The sequence below is a fragment of the Rhinoderma darwinii genome, chromosome 3 (assembly GCF_050947455.1).
Source record: "Rhinoderma darwinii isolate aRhiDar2 chromosome 3, aRhiDar2.hap1, whole genome shotgun sequence".
Lineage (NCBI taxonomy): Eukaryota > Metazoa > Chordata > Amphibia > Anura > Rhinodermatidae > Rhinoderma > Rhinoderma darwinii.
The window spans coordinates 16254230-16265277 of NC_134689.1; the positions used below are offsets into that span (position 1 = coordinate 16254230).

An 11048-nucleotide genomic window follows, 5' to 3' on the forward strand; every position below is an offset into this window, starting at 1 on the left:
AGCCAAATAGTGCCATGCAGTGCCTAGATCAGAAGTCTCATTCGGTTTTTATATTAGTGCCATACAGTGCCCAATTAGTGCCATACAGCGACAACATAGTGCCATACAGTACAGAAATGTCGTGTCATAGAGTGCCTATATTAATGCTATACTCTGCCCACAGTAGTGTCATAAAGTGCCTATATCTGTAGTCTTATACAGTGTCTGTATTAGTGCCATACAGTGCCCAAATAGAGCCATACAGCACCCAGATCAGTAGTGCCATGCAGTGCCTATTTTAATGCCATACTATGCCCATAGTAGTGGCATACAGTGCATCGATCAGTAGTACCATGCAGTGCCTAGATCAGTAGTCTCATTCAGTTTTTATATTAGTGCCATACAGTGCCCAATTAGTGCCATACAGTGCCCAATTAGTGCCATACAGCGCTCAAATAAAGCCATACAGCACGAGATCAGTAGTGTCACCCAGTGCAAATTTTAATGCCATACTGTGCCCATAGTAGTTCCATACAGTGCCTAGATCCATAGTCTTATACAGTGTCTGTATTAGTGCCATACAGTGACCAAATGGAGCCATACAGCACCCAGATCAGTAGTGCCATGCAGTGCCTATTTTAATACCATACTGTGCCCATAGTAGTGCCCTGCGTGGCATTTAAAGACCTTTTTCAGCCACGGCAGCTCACAACCAGGCATTGGGCATTTCATACACAGCATCTGGTCTTTGGGCTTTACCTGGCACTGTGGCCCCTTCGTTCTTGACATTGGTAGTGTTCCCAGCAGGTAGACCCCCACCAGCCGGACATGATGGCAAATCATCTGTTAGTTAAGCAAAACCGCAACACAAACTTCTCTTCTGTTCCAGACTCCGGGCTGATACATCGTAGTAAACTACACGAAGTCCCGTATATTAGGAAGCGCCTGAAAGAACTGGGAGGTCTCTGGGAAGAAGTATGAATGCTATACATGCACCTGCTTCAATAAAATAGTGGAGATGTTTGTCGATTTCTTCTAGCGGAGTTGGGCATCCATGGAGGAAGACTTCGCTCTAAGAAGAAGTTGAGTTGAAGTCCATCCTCCTTCCATGTCACTTCACTGTGGTATCTGATGCGGTCTTACCTTTGGGTAGTACGCTTATTATCCTCAGTGTTTGACTGATGTGGGCTGCAGATTATATACATTGTCTATTGTAGCCTGAGGTAGTCTGAAATCCTGCTCTGTCTCTCCACCATGCTTCACACTGCAGCTCTGCTCAATCAATGAAAAAAAAAAACCCAGGAAGAAAAAGTAGATTATCAGGTAATGGCTGCACATATACTGGGACAAATGAGTCTGAATGAGGATGGGATCTAGGGATCCTTCATTCATTAGTTATTACACCTGTTCATATACAGTACTACAAACATTATATATATATATATATATATATATATATATATTGTGGGGAACTATATACTGTCGCTTCAGCTGCATATGATGGCAAGATGGTCCACTGACATGGTGGGGTAAATGCACCCACTGAAATGTCCTCCAATAGCTGATTGCAAAGGAAGGAATCAAAATATTCCCTGCATGACCATGTGTATACATCTGTGCTTATGTGCATACACATGTTGTAACATGTATATACACCTGGGAGGGGGAGGGCACTGTTCTGGGGCAAGAATTTGACATTGCTGGCACCCTAAAGGGGTTATCCCGCAATCATTAATTATCACCTATCCACAAGATAATATCTGTCTGGTGGTGGTCCGCCCACAGGCTTATCTTGCCGTTCCTGGCAGTCCTGGCATGGAGCGGTACTGCGCATGCTCGACCATCGCTCCATTAATTTTTATGGAGTTGTTGAAGATTTTGCTCAGCAGCACCATAGAAATGAATGGAGCGGTGGCCGAGCATGCGCAGTACCGCTCCATTCCTATGGCACTCACAGGAACGGCAAGGTAAGACCGTTCTCGAAATCAGTGGGGGTGTCACCGGTCGGACCCCCACCAATCACATATTTATCACCTATCCTACAGGTAGGTGATAAATCTTGATAATTGGAAAAACCCTTTAAGTGGCCATCTTCCTAGGAAGACAGGCATTGTCTGGCACTTATTAATTAAGATGCGGCTGGCTGTGTTAAGGGGGTTGTGGCAGTAAAATGTAACCCCTTAATACACCACGCCATACATGTATGCCATGGTGATCACACATGCACAGAAGCGGTAGGATGGCAGTGGTTGCCGGCCGGGCTCCCACTGTAACGGCTGGGATCAGAGTAACCTCTGATCCCAGCCGTTTAACCACTTACATGCCACGGTCAATAGTGATTTGAGCATCTATGGTGTAGGACATAGGGAGGGGTGCGGGTTGCCGATGGGTTACCATGGCAGCGGAGCTCCTGACAAGCCCTGAGGTCTGCTTTTGACATCTGCTAACTAGGACACGTGTTACACTGACATTTGACGGGCAGTAATGCTTTCTAATATGATGTATTCCAAAACATTATGTTTTCAATGAAGCGATCGCTGCTTCAAGTCCCCTAAGGGCACAAAAAAACAAAAGGTTTAACAAAATAAACTCTCTAAAAATAAATTTGTAAAAAAGTTCACCATAAAAAAAATGCATATTTGGTGCCAGCAGAACGACCCGTACAATAAGGCCTCAGGCACACTTCCGCCGGCCGTTGTACAGCCGCTAATGACGGTTCTGTCAAACACGGGCCGCACACGGATGGCTTCTGTGGGTTGTCCGTTGTTTTACGGACCAAATTCAATGAAAAGGCCGAGACTGTTCCGTCAAAGACGGGCAGGAGTAGGACTTCCAATATTTTTGACGGAACAGTCGCACGGTTCCGTTAAAACAATGGAAGTGTGTATGGCCCCAATTAAAATGAATGTGTCAGGGTGCTATAAGTTGAAAAAAACGGATAGCACCCTGACGAAAATAACTGAGGTGGGCATGAGGCCTAAAAATACTTATTTTTATTTCTACTACATGGAGCATGATTTGCTGTTTTGTTTCATATCCCCCTTCCCAAATTATTTTTTTTCTCTAAAAATTTGTCAAATAACGTACCCCAAAATGCTAGCAATAGAACCTACAGCCCATCCCGCACAAGAGGTCGAAAAACGTAACAAAAGTGTATTATTTTTACATTTACACCCCAATTTGTTTTCTTATAAAAGCAACAAATTATATATTCCCCATAATAGTGCCAAAGCAAAATATAACTGTTTTTTGCATGACATCATACGGATACACTGACGGAAAGTTAAAAAAAGTTGTGGTTCTTGGAATGCGATGATGAAAAAAACTAAAACCCCAAGATCAAAAATAGCACAAGGGGTTAAGGTGGCTGCAATTTAATACGGCTTTAGGGCTTATTCAGACGAACGTGATATACGTTCGTGCAACGCGCGTGATTTTCACGCGCCCCGCACGGACCTATATTAGTCTATGAGGCCGTGCAGACAGTCCGTGAGTTTCACGCAGCGTGTGTCCGCTGCGTAAAACTCTCGACATGTCCGATATTTGTGCGTTGTTCGCACATCACGCACTCATTGAAGTCAATGGGTGCGTGAAAATCACGCGTACCACACGGAAGCACTTCCGTGTGACGCTCGTGATTCGCGCAACAGCTGTAAAACTATGAATGAAAACAGAAAAGCACCACGTGCTACAAACATACAAACAGAGTGTCATAATGATGGCGGCTGCGCGAAAATCACGCAGCCGCGCATCATACGGGGCTGACACACGGAGCTGTTAAGTACCTTTTGCGGGCGCAAAACGCACACGCTCGTGTAAATCCGGCCTTATTGTGAGGGTACTAACTGTGAGTGAAAGCCATACAAAGTTTCAATACTTACATTTTAGTAGCTCGTCTTATACTTTGACTTTATGTCTAAAATCATAGGGGAGCAGGTAATAGAATTATCTGAAACTGACATTTTTTCCTGTAGAGATAAACAAGTAAAATTAATCAAATCTCTCTTCTGCCCTCTGCTGGGGACTACTGGTATTAATTCAAATCTAATTGACAAACACAATGTAGATTTAAAGGGGAACTCCAGTAAAAGTAAAGCTCCCTATGGCCAGTAAGAGAGGGAAAGTGGCGAACGTCTGAACACATTTATAGCTCAGAGAACTGTTTTTTCGCGTTAGACTGGTCCCGTTTAATCAGATTTAAAGACTGACCTGACAAACTAAGCAGCACTTACTGCATACTGCCCCCTATGGACAAGTATATGGACCTGAATGGTTCAGAGAATTTTCATATCTAAGTTGATTTTGTCCTGTAGTGGGACCTTTATTAGTTTGTTAACAAATCCCTTACCCTTCTTTTTGTACCGTTATGTCTGCCAGCTCTATTGATTTCTAGCAGGAGGAGGAGAAGCTAGCTACTTCCTCCCTCACCGATATAAATAAATTACACATCTTAGCAATCTTTGTGTTTTAAATAAAAATGAAAATTTGTGATCTTATAAGCCATAAGTAGGGGCTAACATTCTCGGTCTGACACTTAAAACCTGAAGGATAAATACCCCTCCTTGGTTCCCTCTGCGTCCTCATCCCCATTTTGTTGCCTCCCTGCTCTTGAGCAGCTGCAATTTCGGCGCAATTTTGTGACATTTAAATCACGTCCCCTTTCTGCTAGACCATGCCCCCTTTTTAACTAAACCACATCCCTTGTCAGGCAAGGCGCAAAAAGTGTCCAAAACAGTTAATAAATGTGGCACATGTACAGAATTCTGAATCAATTTGAGGAGTAAATCTGCCCCTCAGGGTATGTTCACACGGCTTATTTTCAGCCGTTTTGGGGGCGTAAACACCTGGAAAAATGTCTGGAAAAAAAACGGGAGCTGAACGTCTCCAAACACCTGCCCATTGATTTCAATGGGAAAAATTGCATTTCGTTCTGAAGGGGCGTTTTTTATGCAGCCGTTTAAAAAAAAACGGCGCTTAGAAAATGGCCCCGTAAAAAGAAGTGCATGTCACTTATTGAGCTGTGTTTGGAGCCATTTTTCATTGTGTCAATAGAAAAACAGCTCCAAAAACGGCCGCCAAAAACGCCTCAAAAGACGTTTGTGGTTTCAAAAACGGCTGAAAATCAGAGCCGGTTTTCCCTTGAAAACATCTGCGTATTTGACAGCCGTTTTTCGTTTTGCGTGTGAACATATGTACCCTGAGTGTTATTTATGTGCTTTATATAGATTTACTATAGGGTTGACGTTATACTTTTAAATCAGTGGTATTAATCTTGTGACTCTGAACTACAAGTACCAGCATTCCATGACAATCGGCAGCTTTCATGTCATGCAGCAACTTTTACTTTCATAACATCCGCTGAGCCATAAGGCCGGGTTCCCTTGGGACGGATACGCTACATAAAAGCCGCACAGCGTATCCGACCTGGAACCCGCAGTACATTTGGTCCGAAAACCGCACCACGGACAGTAGCGGTAAAAACCGCTCATACTTACGTAGGTCATTGTTATGGCGACGCCAGTGGCGGATTAGGTAGACCATGGGCCCTGGGCTGTTACCCAAACTTGGGCCCCCCTTCCTCACCGCCGCCCTGCCGCGCCGTAACTATTTTTAACACTACCTTTTTGGGCAAGCATTAACAGTGTTACGATTTCCCTTGTCACAGCGCGGTGTCCCTACATACTGACAGGATCACACTGTGCAGGGACACAACCTCCTGACAAGGGGAATTGTCTATCAGTCCTGGACTGCAGAAAGACTTTTTGTTAAATACAAGGATTCCTATAATAAACATGTCAGGAAAGGTGACAGATTCTCTTTAAATCTAGTGACTCACAGGTGACGACGTCTCAGATTCTAGTAGTTTTTTTCCTCTTTTCTTCTCCATCCGGTCCAGCGCTCATGACGACTTCTCCCGGCCATGACTCATTTCTGCAGAATTTGCCACTCAGACGTCTCCTCACTTTTCCAACATTTCCACACCTATAAACGAAAATAAAGTTATCATGGTGTCACATACTGTGCCCCTAAATATAATAGCACCAAACACTGCGTGCCTGAATATAATACCACACACTGTAAAACACCACATACACACAGCCCCCTGTACATAGTGCCACACACAGCCCCTGTAGATATTACACACCCCCATAGATATCGCCATACACAGCCCCCTCTATATATCACACATCCCCCTCGTAGAGAGCGTTACACACAGCCCCCTATAGATAGTGCCGTACAGCCCCCCTGTAGAGAGCGCCACACAGCCCTCCCCCTCTTGTAAATAGCACCAAAAAGCCCCCCCTATAAAGAGCGCCACACACATACCACTGTGGATAGCACTACACAGCCCCCCTTGTATATAGTGCCACACAGCTCTCCCCCTTGTATATAGTGCCACACAGCGCTCCCCCTTGTATATAGTGCCTCACAGCGCTCCCCCTTGTATATAGTGCCTCACAGCGCTCCCCCTTGTATATAGTGCCTCCCAGCGCTCCCACTTGTATATAGTGCCTCACAGCGCTCCTCCTTGTATATAGTACCTCACAGCGCTCACTCTTGTATATAGTGCCTCACAGCGCTCCCCCTTGTATATAGTGCCTCACAGCGCTCCCCCTTGTATATAGTGCCTCCCAGCGCTCCCACTTGTATATAGTGCCTCACAGCGCTCCTCCTTGTATATAGTACCTCACAGCGCTCACTCTTGTATATAGTGCCTCACAGCGCTCCCCCTTGTATATAGTGCCTCACAGCGCTCCCCCTTGTATATAGTGCCACAAGGTTATGTACACATTTAAAAACTTTATATTATAATTATATATATATATATATATATATATATATATATATATATATATATATAGTGTATGTGTGTGTATCAGTGTGATTTATGAAAAAATATTTTTACTTTTTGAGATACAGCTGCTTTGTATCCGTCAGGTCAGCAGGACTGACAGGATCAGTGACACTCAGGATCCACCTCAAATCTATCACATTTAAGATTATAATTTAGCGCAGGGCCCGTTTCACTGATCCCGTCAGTCCTGCTGACCTGACGGATACAGGATAAAAAGCAGCTGTATCTCGAAAAGTTTAAATATTTTTTAATAAAACGTAATTACAAAGTTGCCCCAAACACACATTTTTATTAAAAAAAAATAAAACCGACGTGATTTTTGCGACGTTTTTTCCGTAGATAATGCAGGTTTCGTTTTTTTAGCGTTTTTATACACACCTTTTTTGCTATTTTAGAATTTTTATTCATAAAGTTTGAAAATAATAGTAAAAAAATAAGCTTTTTTACGTTTCAGCTATTTTTTTTTTTGGTAATAACATAGTTTTACCCTAAAATAGACCTTTTATTTGTAATCGTCATTGTCTACCGTAAATTTTAATATATTACATGTCTATATTAGGGTAATTGGGTCAGCGCTAGCGTTACAACAATGATTGGCGGGGGGGGGAGGGCGACGTTTTTATTGGGGTGGGTATTTTATGTGTATTTATTATTACATTTTTTTTTGCACTTTACTTTATTATTTTTTATTACTATGGTCTGTCCCCCAATGGTCAAAAAAGACCTTTGGGGAACTTTATATATTTTTTTTCTTTGTTTTACACCATCTTTTCCACTGTAACTGGAGCTGCACAGCAGCCCCAGTTACAGGGGAAATCAGCCCTCTCATAGTGACGATTGTCACTAATAGGGCTGTGCTGGGTCTAGTAAGACCCAGCAGCAGTCTGTCACTAACGGCACCCGGCGATCATGTGACCAGTCACATGATCACCGGGAGGAATAGAGACAGCGCCGCTGCTGCTGTCTCTATTCCTTTACACAGCGTTCATTGAGCGCTGTGTAAAAGAGATCAGAGAAGACAGAAGCAGCGAAAGCTGCTCCTATCTTCTCCTCAGGGTCCCCGGCAGTCACTGACAGCCGGAGACCCGACATTCAGCTGCCCGATCGCGCGGGCAGCAAGTTAAAACCCGAGCCGTAGAAAGTCTATGGCTCGGGTTTTAAGGACCCGTCCCTGACCGCTGGCCGTAAAAATACAGCCAGCGGTCAGGAACCAGTTGGGCAGGAGGATAAGCCTATACTGACCTCAGCGCCGGTGACCGCCCGCCCGGCTCTTCTCCCTCCTGCTGCTTTGGAGTAACAGAACAGCCGTCCGTCGCTGTTCTGTTACTCAATGGCGGCGGCCCGCACTTGTCAGGGAGGCGTGTCCTACCCCTTTCCCGGCCAATTCCCTGCTCCTCCTCATCTTCGGCACTTAGCAGCGCTAGCGCGCTGAATAGATTTAGCAGATGATGTGCGGTTCGGGCTGCCATGGGCCCCCTGGGAGCCTCGGGCCCCGGGCGGCCGCCCGAAACGCCCATATGATAATCCGCCACTGGGCGACGCGTCCCGCCATCGCAGTCCGGTCCGGCCTTCCCGGATGATGCTGCAGCCCATGTGACCGCTGCAGCCTGTGACTGGCTGCAGCGGCGGTCACATTGGATGCAAAGTTATCCCAGGAGGCCGGACAGACGGAAGAAGGAGAGCATTCTGAGTATGATTTTTTTTTATTTTCCGTAGTTGCGATTTCTGCAGCGTAATAGCTGCGACTACACCGCAAAAGTCGCAACACTTGGCTTTCTGTTGTGGGTTTTGCATCCCCATTGAATTCAATGGGGGAAACCCGCAACGTAAAATAAGCAAAAGCGCAGCATAAATTGACATGCTGCGGAATTAAATTCCACAACGCAGGTCAATTTTTAACGTTTACTCTGCGTTTTTTTACCGCTGCGTGGGCATGAGATTTTTTAAATCTCATCCACTTTGCTGCTACTGTAAATGCTGCAGAATTTTCGCACAAAATTCCGTTGCGGAAATTCCGCAGCGTTTACGCTTCGTGGTAACCCGGCCTCAGCTGCAGACCCCTGATGTCAATGTATACGTCATATACATTCCTACTCATGGTAGAAATCTCTGCTCGGATAGATGGAAGGACTCTTTTACTGATTGGTTGCCAGAGTAAAGGCCCCATTATATGAGCCAATGATCGGGCAAACAAGTTTTCATATGACAGATCCATCCCGATCATTGCCATGTACAACAGGGCAACGATCAGCATTAAAAATAATCGTTGTCGGCAGCACATATTCCTGTGTAAATATGGAGATGTGCCTCCGACATGATGAAAATGTATGAGGACGAGTGATCGGAGTAACAAGGACTCGTCCCCATACATAAAAAAACATTTCTCCTTGTGAAATTAGAAAACGAGTGCCGATCAACATGCTGTCTCATTGATCGGTGCTCGTTTATGCAGCCCGTGTAATAGGACCCTTAGTTATCGAGAGGGAGGAGTGGGGTGAAGCTTTACCTCCAGACACTGACTTAACTAGAAGATAAGATATTTGCCCAATGAGAACTAATATGGATGACAGGAAGAACTGTCCCTTTAAACCTCTTGGAAGCTCAGGGAACTTCGGCTCAGGGAAAGCCTTCTCCTGCGGAGCCCCCCTTAATGCCCAGAAAGAGCAGGAACTAGGCTAGACCACCAGGGATACTGACATTAACCTCTTAACAACCCTAGACCACCAGGGATACTGACATTAACCTCTTAACAACCCTAGACCACCAGGGATACTGACATTAACCTCTTAACAACCCTAGACCACCAGGGATACTGACATTAACCTCTTAACAACCCTAGACCACCAGGGATACTGACATTAACCTCTTAACAACCCTAGACCACCAGGGATACTGACATTAACCTCTTAACAACCCTAGACCACCAGGGATACTGACATTAACCTCTTAACAACCCTAGACCACCAGAGATACTGACATTAACCCCTTACTGCTACAGATCACCATGGATACTGATATTAAGCCTTTCACTACCATAGACTGCCAGGGATACTGACATTAACCCCTTAACAACCCTAGATTACCAGGGATACTGGCATTAACTCCTTCACTGCCCTAAGCCACCAGGAATACTGTCATTAACCTCTTCATTGCCCTAGACCACCAGAGAAGCTGGCATAAATCCCTTTACTGCCATCGAGTCCCAGGTATATTGACATTAACCCCTTCACTTCTCTAGACCACCAGGAATGCTGATATTAACCCGTACACTGCCCTATACCACTAGGGATAATGGCCTTAACCCGTTCACTGTCAGAGACTAGCAAGTATATTGACATTAAGCATTTCACTGCCCTGGACCGCCAGGGATACTGACATTAACCCCTTCACTGCCATAGACTGCCAGGTATATTGACATAAACATCTTCATTGCCCTAGACCACCAGGGATACTGACATTAACCCCTTTACTGCCCCAAAAAAACCACCAGGGAGACTGACATTAAATCCTTCAATGCCTTAAACTACCAGGGATGCAGATAATAGTCTTGAGTGTCCTAGATTTTGACACTGTATAAAACTTTTTACCTGGATGATTTGTGGCTCCATGTATCTGGCTGCTATAGGACTAAAAATTAGGACTCTGTACAGTAATATTTTTTTGATGCTGTTCTGTATCGGCCGTCTTAAAGGGAACAGTGTCCAAGTCCCTAATTGCCCGTCACTAGCCAAATAGGTTCAGATTCCTTTAACACTTTTATGGAAATTTACAGGAATTCTGTGTTCGCGGTGTTTCACCGGATATTTTTCTGTGCCGGTGTTTATTTTTTATTATGTAAAATGTTTTTTTTATACTTGTGGTATCAAACTCAGGAAGGGTACAAGACCTGCTCTGTTTCACATCTCCCATCCCTACCATGTACCGCAAGCTACTGTATTTATACATGTGGACCCAGACTGAAAAAAAGTGATTATGTGTAAAGTTACGGAGCCTTCCAAAATGTTTTCTTTCATGTCTGGCTGCCTCCTGCTCTAATAAATGGGCTCCATTATGTCTAAAGCAGAAGGTCTCAGAAGAGATGTGAAATGTACTTTCCTGCTCTGCGAAACTAAAGGTCATTTATGAAAAAGCAGAATGTGTGAATTCCCTGCTACATAGGCCAGGATATGGTTTTAAAAAGACACTATATTATTTAAAACTATATATATTAGTA

General features: G+C 44.5%; 1 long non-coding RNA gene across 1 annotated transcript; it reads right to left on the reverse strand.

Annotated features, from left to right (window-relative positions):
• Window positions 1-501: 501 nt before the first annotated feature.
• Window positions 502-5944, reverse strand: LOC142750857 (uncharacterized). The gene is made up of 3 exons (XR_012882619.1): window positions 5816-5944; window positions 3861-3947; window positions 502-1251 (listed from the first exon to the last, which is right to left on the reverse strand). It is a non-coding gene; the product is annotated as an uncharacterized LOC142750857 (long non-coding RNA).
• Window positions 5945-11048: the final 5104 nt, after the last annotated feature.